This window comes from Panthera pardus, unplaced genomic scaffold (assembly GCF_024362965.1).
Source record: "Panthera pardus isolate Hobbes unplaced genomic scaffold, ASM2436296v1 HiC_scaffold_340, whole genome shotgun sequence".
Taxonomy (NCBI): domain Eukaryota; kingdom Metazoa; phylum Chordata; class Mammalia; order Carnivora; family Felidae; genus Panthera; species Panthera pardus.
The window spans coordinates 282,319-297,955 of NW_026526922.1; the positions used below are offsets into that span (position 1 = coordinate 282,319).

The 15,637-nt window shown below is 39.4% G+C and overlaps 1 long non-coding RNA gene and 1 other non-coding gene across 2 annotated transcripts; both read left to right on the top strand.

Annotated features, from left to right (window-relative positions):
* The first annotated feature begins 1,012 nt into the window (after positions 1 to 1,012).
* LOC128774609 (uncharacterized) lies at positions 1,013 to 11,835 on the top strand. Its single transcript, XR_008419059.1, has 2 exons — positions 1,013 to 1,712; positions 11,084 to 11,835. It is a non-coding gene; the product is annotated as an uncharacterized LOC128774609 (long non-coding RNA).
* TRNAH-AUG (transfer RNA histidin (anticodon AUG)) lies at positions 2,270 to 2,354 on the top strand. The gene has a single exon. It is a non-coding gene; the product is annotated as a tRNA-His (tRNA).
* Positions 11,836 to 15,637: the final 3,802 nt, after the last annotated feature.

The window sequence follows — 15,637 nt, forward strand, 5'->3', positions numbered from 1 at the left end:
GGATCCACGGAAGCACAGCGTTGGGCATTTGTGTGGTGATAGCAAGTTCCGTGACGGGAACTGGTTCCCTTTGGAATATCGCCTGGGGGATGGGAGAGGGAGATGGTGCTTCCCAGGGGGCTTTTTTCCCCTGCCAAGCTGAGCTCTGTCTCCTGGGGCTCAACAACTCTCCCTCCCGGTGTCCTCTTGGCCTACCTGCTCTCTGAGAGCAGAGCTGTTGACTTTTAACCTTCCAGATGTTAAGTCCCATTGGCTGTCAGAACTCACTCCACCCGGCCGCTCTGCTTTTGCAAGCCACACTTCAGGGGCTCTGCTTTGAAGGGCGGGCTGCCCCTCCACCGCCTCAGCTCCCTCCCGCCAGTCCGCATAGCACGTAACGTCTCTCTGCCCTTCCTACCCTCTTCCGTGGGCCTCTTGTCTACGCTTGGCTCCAGAGAGTCCATTCTGCTAGTCTTCTGGCGGTTTTCTGGGTTATTTAGGCAGATGTGGGTGGAATCTAAGCGGGTCAGCAGGATGAGGTGAGCCCTGTGTCCACCTATGTCGCCATCTTCTCCAGACTTCTTCCCAAATCTCTTCTTAAATCATTCTTGCCACAAGCTTCTGTCATCTGGTCCCTCAACTTCTAGGGGAAGTTTAGGTACATTCGTATTGTCGCCCACTCAATCTTCAGAACCCTTTTCACGTTGCAAAACTGAAACTCTTTATCAATTAACTCTTTGTTCATCTTTCTCCCAGCCCCTGAAACAACGACTGTACTCTGTCTCTATGAAATTTAGAGAATTATAGCATTTTTACTACCCAATCTGAACCTTATTTGTAAAAATTTCATAGTTTTATTTTCTTTTTCCTATATTTAATTAGTTGCGTACTTGTGTGTGTGTGTGTTTTTTTTTAACTAAATGGTGCTTTTTATTTAAAGAAAATTATTAAGTCACAGTTCAGGTGCACTACAGAGAAAATAATAACTCTAAAGTAAAAATTCAAACACTTATTGACTGTGTTTGGGAATTTATTTGCTTGATTGAGTCAATATTCAGTGATACCTAGCAGGAGTTTAGCAGTGTCCTGGAGAAATGGTTTCCAAAGATCAGGGTCCTTGCCCTGGAGGTTCTTATAGTTTCATGGGGGAGCCAGACCAATCTGTTCAATCTAGGAAGATTTATTAAGTGCCTACAATGTGCCAAAAAATGTTCCAGATGTTTGGGTTACAGCAGTACACAAAATAGACAAATATCCCCGTGTCCCCCAAATCTTATTCCCTCAGAAGCACTAAAGGGTGAACATATTAATAATTTATGGGTCATCTGATCCAGACACATGTCCAGTCTCTGTCAGTAGTATTTGGGGCGGGAATATACCATAACTCCTTGTTATGTACTATGATATTTTTATTCCACCCTCCCCCAAAAGTAAGGTAAAGTAAAGTAAAGTAAGGTAAAGTAAAGTAAAGAAGTAAAGTAAAGTAAAAGTAGAGGCATTAGGATTGAAGAGACGTAATAGGATGTGGTCCCAAAAATGGCACCCCTAGTGTGCCCTAGCAACACAGCCTTGTAATTGTGAGGTAGATCCATGATGTCACTGTGTCCTAGAGGATTCATAAGGGTGGAGGACCAGGGTGACTATCACCCTTCATCCCCAGCTCAGCTAACTACCATCCTCACTACCAAGCTATCTTGAAGTTCTCTTCATTCATTTAAATTCTATTTTGAGTGGTAAGTAAAGTTTTATTATTTCCTTCTATGACACACTACGAATTTCATTTTGGATTTTCTCAGTATTTCATTTTAAGATATTTCCCAAGTGATTCTCTTGCTTTTGTGGGCATATAATATTGACACACAAAAATCATGTCTTTTCGATCAACCAGTGACTCTGTTTATTTCACATCGATTTTAATATGAGATTTGTACTATCTCAGATTTTCCCCATATTGTTCTCCTTTTCTACATGTCCACTGTTCAATATTTGCTTTTTATTATTTTTTTTTAACGTTTATTTATTTTTGAGACAGGGAGAGACAGAGCATGAACGGGGGAGGGTCAGAGAGAGAGGGAGACACAGAATCCGAAACAGGTTCCAGGCTCTGAGCTGTCAGCACAGAGCCCGACGCGGGGCTCAAACTCACGGACTGCGAGATCATGACCTGAGCTGAAGTCCGACGCTTAACCGACTGAGCCACCCAGGCGCTCCAGCGCTCCAATATTTGCTTTTAACGTTATTGAATTTTAAAAGAAAATAAGTCAATTTAACAATGAAACAATTTAGGGGCGCCTGGGTGGCTCAGTTGGTTAAGCATCTGACTATGGCTCAGGTCATGATCTCATGGTTTGTGAGTTCGAGCCTCACCTCGGGCTCTGTGCTGACAGCTCGGAGCCTGGAGTCTGACTAAGATTCTGTCTCCCTCTCTCTCTGCCCCTCCCCCACTCGCACACTGTGTCTCTCTTTCTCTCTTGATAATAAATAAACATTTAAAACTTAAAAAAAAATGCAACAATTTAACAAAACATGCTGGACCAAAAAAAAATGTATATAAAGTATATTTTAATGCTGTAAAGTATATGTACATATATCCATACCGACACATAGAAACAAAATGGTTGGATAGAGATATGTAAAAATGTTAGTGTTTGCCTGTGATCTATTTTCTTTTCTGTGTGTTTGGAGTTATATGACTCTCTGAATATTGTACCTTTATTATTTTATAGGATACAATGTATACTATTTGGTAGAAAATTAAAGATTCATGTGCTATGTCTTAGGTTGCATATATCAATTATGTGAAAATTCTATTTCTAATTACCTTCATATGAGCCAAAATTAGACTATTTTTTATTCAGTGTTTTTGAGCTTCCATCATATTCTATCCAGTGAAGCTCTGTGAATTCTCAAGCAGCTTTAACCTCTGTTTGTTGAATAAAAAACTAGCTAAGTATTCATATCTGCCTGTGAACCCAATCCCATCATTTGAAGTTTATCTATAATACAGTTTTCCTAAAAAAGTGAATATTGGAAATCTGTGAGACAAAGCTCACAGGTTGATCTGGTAAATCAGTGCATTGCCTCTTATTGACTCTATTAACCTTAGTCTAGTTATGTTCCTTTGCTAAGTCTGTTCCTCGTCAGTTAAATAGGCCTAATAAATCTTATTATAGTTTTATGTGTTCAACACTTGGTGATTGTCAATAATAATCATTCTCTGTACTCCTAATTGATCTTTAACAGAACGAACACATCAGGTTGCAGTGAAAACATTTCTCTTTCTCATGGCAACATATCTGTTGTTGACATTTACAGTTGAACATGGTATGACTAGGAATTTTAAGCACTTCAAATGTAAATGTGAGGTTTGATGTGATGTCATAGAGGAAACTACCAAACAATCCAGCTCCTGCTTTCTGCCTCAGTGTCCCTCTCCATGCTGGGTGTGGGTGGCTGACTAATAAGGACAGCCTGTACTCTGGGGAAGTGAGAGGCACCCACTTAGTCCAAAACAACTGTCAGGACTGTACTCTGGGTAGAACTAGGTGGATGGTGGTGACCACATCCAAGCAATTTCCTCCCTCTGTGTTTAGCAATTTGCACTGTTCTCTGACTACCTCCTGTCCAGTATCACTCAACCAGGAAAGCAGCATTAATAAAGCCTACCATTTGCTGAACACCTACTTAGCATCGGGCACTTAATTCATTTCAGCCACAAATATTGATTAAGAATAATCTATGTGCCAGGCAGTGTTGTTGGAGCAGGGGATGCACCAGTGAACTAAGCAATCTAAAATGCCTGCCCTTGTTGAGTTTTTATTCTAGTGGGAGAGACAATGATAAACAATATAAATAAATCAACAAACGATGAAATGCAGTCAAAAGTAATGTGCTGTTAGAAAAGTAGTGAAAGAAAGGAGGAGTGGGAGTGCTGATTGGTGGGTATGCAGTTTTAAATGGTGTGTTCATGGCCAGTCTTGTTGAGAAGGTGACATTAAGCAGATACTTGAAGACGGTGAGGGATCAGAGAACAAGGGTATGTAGAGGAACAATGCTGCAGGCATTGAGAAGAACCCTACACACTCCTGAAGAGGGAGTGTGTATTCTATGAATCCCAAGAACACTGAGCTGGGCACTGCTGTTACAACTCCGAAATCACACTCTAGTGGGCTTGGGAGAGATACATGATTGTATGAGCAGTTACAGCAAATTTGTAAGTACTTACCTAAGTTAGAGAGAATAAAGGGGACTTTGTCAGCATCTGCCTTTTAGAGAAGTCAGATGTGCTTGCCTGAAGAAGTGCCCTGAACCTCAGAACTGAAGGGATAGAAGTTAATCAGGATGAGGGAAGGAGTTATCCAGACAGAGGCATTAGCGTGACTGCCATTAGGAAGCACATCTCATAACTCTGCCTGTAGGGAAGGTAATTGTCTTAGGCCACCAGCTATTGCATTCTGAAATCCATCTCCACATTTTTATTAGACCACATTTCCCACAGGCTGCTCTCAGTCCATGACTGAGTGTGGCAGTGATAATAAGATAAGACTATTCCTGGGAGGCTGATTTTGTTTCTGTTCCATATGCACTTTATTCCCTTTCTGCCTTTTTCTGCCTTTTTGGTAATATTTTCTGGTTCCATTTTATCTTTTGTTGGCTTATTAGCAATAACTTTGGTTGTTACTTGAGGGTTTGATCTTGAGCTTAAAATGTACTTTTATTTTATCACAGTATACTTTTAAATAAAGCTATGTTTATTTAACTTAATGAGAACATTACATTAATATTTCATTTCCCTCCTCCCAACCTTTGTGGGTTTTTCTCCATACATTTTACTTTTACATATGTTTAAAACAATTTTAATGTTTATTTATTTTTGAGAGAGATAGAGACAGAACACAAGCAGGGGAGGGGCAGAGAGAGAGAGAGAGGGAGACACAGAATCCGAAGCAGGCTCCAGGCTCTGAGCTGTCAGCACAGAACCCGACACGGGTCTCAAACCCATGAACCATGAGATCATGACCTGAGCCAAAGTTAGATGCTTAACCGACTCAGCCACCCAGGTGCCCCTACTTTTACATATGTTTAAATCCCTACATTACATTGTTATTTTTTCATGAAGAGTCAAATATCTTTCAAAGAGTTTAAATAGTAAGAAAAAAAATCTTATACCTCTACCCATGCAGTTACTATTTCAGGTACTTTCCATTGCTTTGCAGAAATCTATGTTCCCATTTGGTGCTGTTTTCCTTCTGCCTGAATGACTTGCTTGAACATTTCTTATAAGGGGAGGTCTGCTGTTGATTAATCCTCTTAGATTCTGTGTATGTGAAAAAGATGTTATTTAAGACATTATTTTGTCATTATTTTTGAAAAAATATTTTCACTGCTTATAGAATTCTAGGCTCAGAGGTTTTCTTTTTGCTTTAGCAAATGTTGCTTACGTTGTCATTACTTGGGTTGTTTCTCAGGAAAAACCCCTCTGGGTAATTAACATTTTTTACCTTTCTGGTTGCTTTAAGATTTTCTCTTTATCACTGGTTTTGAGCAATTTGATTATCATGTGCCTTAGTATAGTTTCCTTCATGTTACTTGTGCTTTATTGAGTTTCTTCCATTTGTGGGATTATAGTTTTCATCAATATGGAAAAACTGGGGGCATTATTTCTTCAAATGTTTTATCTGTCCCCACCTCTTGATCCACTCCTCCAGGGACTCCAATTGCACATATATGAGAGCTGCTGGAAGTTCTCTCACAGCTCACTGATGCTCTGTGAATTTATAAAAACATTTCTTTTTCCTCTTCATTTAATTTTGGATAACTTATATTGCTATCTTTAAACTTCAGTACTTTTTCTGCAATATCTAATGTGCCTTTAATCACACCCAGTGTATTTTTTATCTTTCACATTGTACTTTTCATCTATAGTCCATTTGTGGGTTTGTTTGGTTTTTTTTTTTGGTATTTTACATATCTTGACTTTTTTCAATTTAATTTTTAAAATTTTCATTCCAGTAAAGTGAGAATACAGTATTATATTAGTTTCAGGTGTACAATATAGTGATTCAACTATTCTATATATTACTCAGTGCTCTTAACTTTTTAAACATATGGAATATTGTTATAATAACTGTTTTACTGTTCTTATCTGCTATTTTTAACTTCTGTGTCAGTCTGGGATATTCTCAATTGACTCATTTATCATCCCATTATGAGTTGAATTTTCCCGCTTATTTGCATGCCTGCTAAGTTTTGATTGAATGTATGATAATGGATGCTACCTTATCGAATGATGGATATTACTGTGATGCTAAAATTATTCTTGTGCTTTTTCTACTATGCAATTAAATTACTTGGAAACACTTTGATTCTTTGGGTCTTCCATTTAGGATTTAGTATAACTGGAGCTTATACTGATGGAGCAGTAGATGGCTAATTATTCTCCATGACCAAGAAATGATCCTTCTGAGTACTCTACCTAACATCCCATAAATCCTGAGGTTTTCCAGCCTGGCTGTTGGGAACAGGTACTTTTCTAATTTCTGTGCAAGTACTAAATATTGTCTTCTCTAATCCTAGCACATGATTCTTTCTCTGTCCTCAGAAATTACCTCACACCCAGGTGTTGACGGGAACCCTCTTATGATCCTATAGATTTTACATTTAAATCTTGACATATATTCCTAACCTACCCTCCAGTCACACCAGCAGTGTATGAAAATAATGTTTATCCCTCAACTTCTCCAATATTTTTTGTGTATTCACTTATTTATTTGTTCATTCGTTCATCTATTTACTTATGTTTTAATACTATTCGGTGGAACTAGAGCAGCACCAGGTCTGGGGATACTTACTCCCCACTACTGACAAAAGACTCTTCTGAGTACTAATCCAGTTACCCATGTATCCCTAGGTTTTCCAGTCTTACTGATTTAACAGGCACAATTACCACCTACTCCAAGCACTAGGCACTGTTCCTTCTAATCCTTTCAGATGGTACTTTCCCCGGCATCACATACATGTGCTTAATACATGAGGGAGACCTTTTGACCCCTAAGGTTTTCTCTCATTGCAGCTTTCTCCTCTCTGGTATCTTTTGAACACTAGTTGCCTTGATCTCTCAGAAACTCAGTTCTCTCTTCTCAACTCAGAAAGTCCACTGGCTCCATCTGGGTCCCCCACCCACCCACGTGCTGTAGCCTGAAAACCTTCTCTAAGCAGTCATTGTTCACATCTCTTTTGTTTCTTCTCTCTCAAGGATCACCGTCCTTCACATTACCTGATATACAAGGGTTTGCCAGCAAATGTTTTATATATTTGGTCTGTTTTTTCATTGTTACAAGTGGGAGTTCAAAGTTAAATATACCATTTTGGCTAGCAATACAAGTAGATAGCCAATTGTGACACAAGGACTCGCCCCCACCCCAGTGACTTTGCAAACTCTACTTAGAACTGATGTGTTGGGACACCTGGGTTGGTTAAGCGTCTGACTTTGGCTCCAGTCATGATCTTACGGTTTGTGAGTTCAAGCCCCGTGTTGGGCTCTGTGCTGACAGCTCAGAGCCTGGAGCCTGCTTCAGATTCTCTCTCTGCCACTCCCCCACTTGTGAGCTCTCTCTCGCGCTCTCTCTCCCTTTTTCTCTCTTTCTCTCAAAAATAAATAAATAAACATTAAAAAAAAGAACTGCTATGTAGTCAAAGATGCTTTTACCCAACTTTTATTCCTTCTCTGTTCTTCACTAGAGTTCAGACCAGAATAAGGTTCTAAAGGCTCTCCTAGCTTCCCCTGAATTCATGCTTTCTCTCACAGATGTTTCCCCTAATAAATTTTTTGCACATTGAATTCTGTTTTAACATCAGCTCCTCCCAGGTTCTGAACTAATGCAAAAGTAAGATACTCTGATCCACAAGAGGGATATGTTCTTTGCGATGATAATATTTTCTCTACAGAGGCTATGTCTTATTTACTGAGTGTGGCCTGAAACCTTAAGTTTTAAATGCATATTACCCTGTCCATGGAACTAGTCTATTTTATTCAACCAAACCTTTATGGATGTATATTTAAGTTCTTTCCAGTTCTACACCTTTTCAAATATAGCTATGGTAAATATCTTTGTTCAGAAAGCTTTGTACATCAATCTGATCATTTGATTAGAAGACATTTTTAAAAAGAAAATGTATGGACCCTATGGAGTTTACATTTAAATCTTGATGCATATCCCTAGCCTGCCTCTCAGTCTCACTAAGAGTGTATGAAGGTAAGTGTTATCTCTCATTCTTTCCAACGTTATATATTTACTTACTTCTGCTTAGTAGTATTTATCAAGGGATGAGATTAAAAAGGAATTAAACAGGTCTCAGAGTTTATACAATAATCTTGTTCTATGGATAATTATGTCTCCCTTGTAACTGAAGCTTTCCTGCACTTCAGACTTCAGGGAGTGAGTATGTCTTGAATCAAACGTGACTTTGTCGTGGTTCCCACAACCACTCAGTAAAACATTTGGATTTATTGTGCCTGTCCCCCTAGGAAACACCTCACAGCACAGATGTGTCTCCACTGACTCTGGCTTTGAGGAAAAGCATATCTGAAGCAGAATTCCAGCCCCATCACTTACTAACTGTGTCTGTGACCTTAAGCAAGCTGCTGTACCTCTGGGTGCCTCAGTTTCTGGTACATAATTGAGGGTCAGGAGGTGTGAGAGGCATAGGCAAGTTTTGAGCCCTGGTCAAAGACTTAAACATAGCACCTGAGGTTCCATTCACCTGTGAAGATGAGGCTCTGAGACCCAATCCTTCTCCTCCTGCTCTCCCCAGAAGGAAACATATGAGGCTGCAAACAGCCTAGTTATGGTCTAAAAGATGCCATTAATGCCAGGCTTGGGAAAGTCACACATGAGTGAGGAGGGGAAAAATGCCAGGACTCCTGACAATCTCCTTTAGTTTCACAGCACTCAGTGATTGCAGGGGTAAGATCATTCCAATTCATAAGGGCCGGTACAAAAACATCTAGGGATTTTACAAACCAGTTGTTAGATTGTCAGCAGCTTGAAATCAGTAAAGGCAGGAGTGTTTACATGACAGAAATTAGCCAACATATGTTACAGTCTGGTGCATTCTCCCCTCCCCCTACCAGAACCAGTTTACCAGTGCACTACCAATGTGCAAAAGTCGATGGGGTTGGTGCCACTTGTATGCTTTTCTCTTAGTTTACCTATCTAAAACACTCACTTTATTTCATCCTTGGGTGAGTTGTTTAAGTAGAGGTAAAATAATATATTGTAAAAGTAAGGATCTAACACCCATAGTTTATTCTGTAGCCTATTGTACCATCATTCAGGTCCCCACCTTTAAATGAACATTGTAGAAACTGGCACACCTTGGGTGGGTTTAAGGAACCTGTTGGGGAATCCAAAGGTCATGGATGAAGTTTGTCAAAGTCACTGGGAGGGTTCCCAGCAGTCAACAGAGGACTTAACTTTGTCTCCCTGGTGACAAACAGCCACCAGAAATAAACCACTAGAGAGAACTAGAATAACTTAGTTAAGACTCACTCTTGACATAGCAGAAAACATAATTAAATTAGTTTAACTTGTGATAAGAAATTATGTCAGAGAAACAAAAGTCCACTGCAGAGTAGTTATATACATGATTAACTTCATAAGTCAATGATGCCATAAAGTAACAAACTCCATATTTCTGAGCTTCTATTCTCACTGGATGGGCTTCTCCTAAGTCCAGATCTCCTTGTGGTACAGAAATTGTTGTCACAGGTCCAGGCACCATATCCAGACACATCAGCATTCGATGGAAAACAAAGGTCTGACCCTTACCGTGTGTATGGTATTCTGAGTAAGGAAGCCTTTCCCCCCAAAGCAGAGCTCTCAGACTGCATTTCCAATCATCTTATTTCGAACTTGAATAAAATGTTGATATATTTGTAGTTTTACAAGGAATGTCTATCATATTTCATCTATTAAAAATTAAATTTATTAGCTACACTCTTCTATTTAACATTTAATCTTTGTTGGATGAACAGGATTTGATGTATGGTTTTACATTTGATTATTTCTCCCTCCTAACATCTGATATTTAACTATGGCACTAGATATATAAAACATCATCCCAGATTATGTTAGGATCTAGGATTGAAGAGAGGGAAAGACAGCATGATCTCTGACCTCAAGGAGCCAACTAGTCTGTTGGGAGACATTCAATAAAACAAGCACTGACAAGAAACTGTGATAAGTGTTTTCTATTAGAGAGAAGATAATTGTATGGACTTGTCTGCACTTAGCAGGAAATGACCTAATTCCAGAGGGTGAGAGAAAGCCTCCTGAGAGTGAAGGTAACTAGCAATCAGCCAGATTAAGATGGAGGAAATCATTCCTGACAAAGGATGTATGAGGTTGTGCACAAGAGCAAGTATGAGGTTGTGGAAATTAGAGCACAGGCCATGTGATGAATAGAAAGAGGATGTAATTTGGCTGAAACATAGCATGTGGGATGCTGACTCAAGATACTGCATGAAACATAGTGAGCTTTACTGAATATTTATTGAGTTAATTACTTTTTTATAATATCACTGATTGGAAGAACAGTCTCTAAATTCTTAGGTCAGTACTGATGGATTATTTCCATAGGCATCTGTCTTTAACAGTTCCTCAGACTTTTAAGGATGCCATATTATATTTGACATTTGTTTCCTTAGTCTTCTAGAACCAACAGTTTCTCTTAGGAGCCCTGGTTCCATTTATTAGAAAATGGTATAAAGTAAAAAGACTAAGACCTGGATGCTGGGTTTGCTCATTATGACTAATAATACAAAACTCTCCAAAACAGGATAATAATTGCCAAACTGGTGGATTTTTGTGTCCCATGTTTACAGGAGAAAAGTAGAGTCTGGATAAAGAATGTCACTGTAATATGTCTTTCACTCTATGTTTAATCATTAATATGCTTCATTATTATTGGTTTCATCCCCATTAGAAAATAAGGATATTTCTCTACATTAAAAAAAAAAAAAAAAAACTAATTTTTTATGACCCTCCCTGTTCTTTCTTCTCCTTCCACCACTTTTTTTCAGCTTGACAGCTTTTGGCTGCAGTCTTTTTTCTTATTAATTTCAAGCAAACTGAGAACCTTGAGTTTCAATTTCCTGTCCAGCCCTGAGATTCAAAGGTAGCTTTGAGCTGAGACTATTCGTCCATGGATCCTCCACGTAAAGTTACCCCACCTTTTAATTCTGATTCATTGCTGATTCCACCAAAAGAAATGTCCCAGAAACTTACATCAACTTCCCAATCATCTTTCTCCAAAGTGCAAAACCTGGATCGTATTAACTTTAGCCCCAGTTTTAATAGCAACTACCTCACCCCTCTACCAGAGGAAACGATCCAACAGCAATACAGAGATGAGATGAGCCAACATGAGAGGCGGTGGGAGAAGTCAGCGTTCCCTCAGAGGAAAAAGACATTCATGGAGAACATGAGACAGAAAAGTTACTATCACATGGCACCTTATCGGGTTGAAAGGGAAGGAAAGATCTATTTCTCACATGATAGAGATCAGAATAAGTGTAAATGCCATTATTGCCTCATTCAAAGGGAAGCTATTTCCGGGAACTCTAAAGGGCAAAATGCATCCTCTTGGAAAATGCTAGTAGAAGGCTTTAGCCACTTGAACATCAACTCTGATACCACAGAGTCCCGCTGTCCATCAGAAAAGCTTCCACAGGAGTAGAAAAGAAAGAAGAGCCATCAATAGAGGGAGAAGAAAATCAAACAATTCCTCAGAGGCTCTGAAAACAATAATTGAAATAAACCGAAACTCATCCTCATGTGATGAGATCAGAATTAATTCAGATGTGTGAATATTGATTTTTATCCAAGTCCTTGGGTGGAACTTTTTGGGAAGCAAATAATTAGGGATGGTCACTAGGAGAAGCAAGATCCAATGTCTGGCAAAAAATCATATTACAAAGAAACAATGTTTCAGTGATTTTAGGGTGATTCTGGGGCATGCTGGGAGCAAACTACTCTGAGGCTGGGAAGATGGTTAAACAATGGCTTTTAATCTGCCATTATTTCGTTTTCATGATGCAACTTGCTTTTTCCCTCCTGGGATCTTTTTTTCTCTTATATATTGTCATTAAGGTATAAAGGACCCATGTAGCGTGAATGTCTGGCTGGTTGCAAAGTGCTTTTGTTCTGTTTTATGGGTTGGCCACAAGAAAAAGCACTGTGTCTGATGAAATGCATGTGTGTTTTGGAATTCTGAAGTTAATGATAAGATGAGATCCACATCTAAAGTTTTGAATTAAAAGAATGTGTTGTAAAGGGATGTGTGAATAGAGCTTGTGGGCTTCACACTGAATTGTTTTGGTAGAACATACTTACCAAGAAGCAAGTATAGGTAAATATTTTATGCTTCTTTAAAATTGAGTATTAATCTTCCCTATGAAAAAAAAATTCTAATGTGTTGCCTCAATTGTCAGCACCAATTACCTGTGTATATAAATAAGCCTATCATTCAAAGTCAGATATTTTATTCAGTATTGCCTGGCTCATATTTTGTCAAGGGACACTACATATGTAGATTTAGAGTAGAGGTGTAGGAAAGAGGTTTTGAAACATTTGCATTACTCTTTGGGATACCATAGTCAGGATGGCGTGAGGAGCAACCATGCCATTGGATGGACCAACTTCTCCATCTGGGTAGCAATGGGAAGCAGAATATCCTGCCTGGAGTGTAAGCATCTGCATGTTGTTCAGTTACCACTGGCTTAGGCACTCCATGATACGTTCTTCACTCTCAGGTGCTCCTTCTATGTTTAATATGAACAATACTCCCATGCCTGCTGTAGGGAATTAAAAGCAGAATCATGTTGTTTGTACTTCTCCCAAAATTATGACAGAGATTAGAGATGTGGTTTGGGTTTTCATGATATGAAATTAGCTACATTTCTCAACTTCGTTCCTGTAGAAATTTCTGACAGTACCCCACCACAGAACATAACATTCTGTTAATGGGAAAACTACCTTAGCTCTGGAGCTATCTCCTTTCCTACGCAGTCTTCAGCAATGTGACTCAGTAAAATCCATGATATTTTCACACATGGAAATTACTTCAAGACTTACCAATTAACAGGGACTGGATTCCAGTTTTGTGATTGCACCAGAGAGTATGGGAGTTAAACTAATCCTATATGGTTTATACCACAATTCAAGGGGACAATGTAAAAAAACAAAAACAAAAGTTTATACAGTTAGAATTTCATAGCCTACTTTCCTTATGTAATTCAGATGAATATTTGAGAGAAATAAAATAGTTTGTTTGCTTCATTTGAACCTGGCAATACTCTAAGTGTTTACAGGTACATGTACATTTAGATATAGAACTAATCTGCAACTGACCCAAAACAAAGTAGGGTTTTGGGTATAGATATTGACATACTTCTGCTAAAATTGGTATGTGAATGCAATGAATAGCAAACACAAGCTTGAAGAACAAAGTTATTTATATTACATATGTATCAGTTATCAAGCCTTACTAGATAGAAGTCTGTACTAATTCAGATGATTCCGTATCAGCATAAGAACAGACAAATAGAGTAGTGGAAGAGAATAGAAAGTCCAGAAACACTTCCAGATTAAACACTATAGATATATATTCCCCTGTAATTCAGTGGGGCAACATTATTTCAATGTGGAAAAAATGAACTTTGATCACTACCTTACAGCATACAAAACATTAATTTAAAATTGTTTGGGGCGGGGCACCTGGGTGGCTCAGTCAGTTAAGCATCCAACTTCAGCTGGGGGTCACAATCTCGCGGTTCATGGGTTCAAGCCCCATATCAGGCTCTGTGCTGACGGTGCAGAGCCTGGAGCCTGCTTTGGATTCTGTATCTTCCTCTGTCTCTCTGCCCCTCCCCCGCGCTCTCTCTCTCTCTCTCTCTCCCTCTCTCTCTTAAAATAAATAAATAAATAAATAAATAAATAAACATTTAAAAAATTAAAAATAAATAAATTAAAATAAAATGGTTTGGGGCACCTGGCTGGCTTAGTCAGTATAGCATGTGACTATTAATCTCTGAGTCTTGGCTTCAAGCCCCACATTGGATGTGGAGTTTACTTAAAAAAAAAAAAAATGATAAAATGGTTTATCAAACTAAACTTGAAAACCAAATCAGTAACATTTTTAGAAGAAAACAATATATCTTTGTGACTTTAAGCATACAAAGACTTTTAAAGAGGATATAAAAAGCACTACCTATAAAATCAAAATTTGATTAATTGTCCTTAACAAAATTAAGAATTTTAAGAGGTTAGGAAGATGGCTTGTAGGAGGACCCTAAGCTCACCTTGTCCCATGGATATAACTAGATAATACATCAGTGTATACAACTAGATAATACATCTGTGTAAACAGCCCAGGTAATGACCCAAAGATTCGCAGAACAAACCCTACAAATAAAGATGAGGTCACATAAAAGAGGGTATAAAGGGCAGCGATGTGGGGGAGAGTTAAACACTATGGGTCTGGCCACCGAAGGGAGGAAGTCTTGGGTGCAGAGAAGGGTAAGAGATAGACTTTCACATTGGGGAGCCCACAAAGGGAAGATGAATCCCCATAACATTTGGCTTTGAAAGTGAGAGGGGCCAAATTTTATGAGTTCTTACAACCAGTGGGACTTAAGCCTGTAATTTTAAAAATCAGCAGGCTAGGTTCTGGGAGAGCCCAGAGGGTGTTAGGAAGCTGAGTCCTTGCCCTTAAAGAGACAGCATGACAAAGAGCATGTGGAGAGCCACTGTAGAAGCAGCAGTTCAAAAAATGGGACATACAAGAGGGAGAGTTATTTGTTTATCTCAGTGTTGGCCCTGGAGAGGCAGGACTCACAGGGAGACCCCTCCAGTAACAAAGTTGGCAGGCAGCATTTCCCTCCCCCTGCCTCAGCATAAACACATGGCCACCTGCAGAAACCATTGCAGAGCTGACACTAGCTACCTAACTTGGTTACATCAAGGCCCTCCTCCCAACCTTTCAGCAGACCCACCATTTCCAGTCATGCTTGCCTCAGTCCCAGCATTGCCGGTCCCCTCCCCCAGAAAAATGATGTAAACCTCAACAATACCATGTCTCCTGACCTGTACCTTTTGTGGGGCCTCAGTCCTGGCTGTAGTAGCTGGTCACTTCCTGGGGAAGACATGAACACCTTGTTAAAGCTTCATCTGCTGCCCACATGCACTTTCAAAGTGTCTCTGGCTAGCCCCTGTCTCCACAGCAGCTGCTGCATGTCCCCTGTGGAAGAGACCAGCACACAGCCTGTGGGCACCGTGTCCCCACCTGCATGCACTTTACTAAGTGACCATGGCTACTCTCTGAAGTGACTGCAAGTTCTCTGTGGAAGAGGACCAGTACCACCTTGTAAACAGTGCCTGCCCCACCCATTACTTTCAAGAACAGAGGGCCTTCCTGACTTTCCTAATGCACAGAAACAGACACAGATAATTATTCAAAATGAGGAGACAGAAGAATATGTCTCAAATGAAAGAACAGGACAAAAATACATCAAGAGACCTAAGTGAAATAGATATAAGTACTATACCTGATAGAGAATTTAAAGTTATGATTATAACCATACTCGTTGAACTTGAGA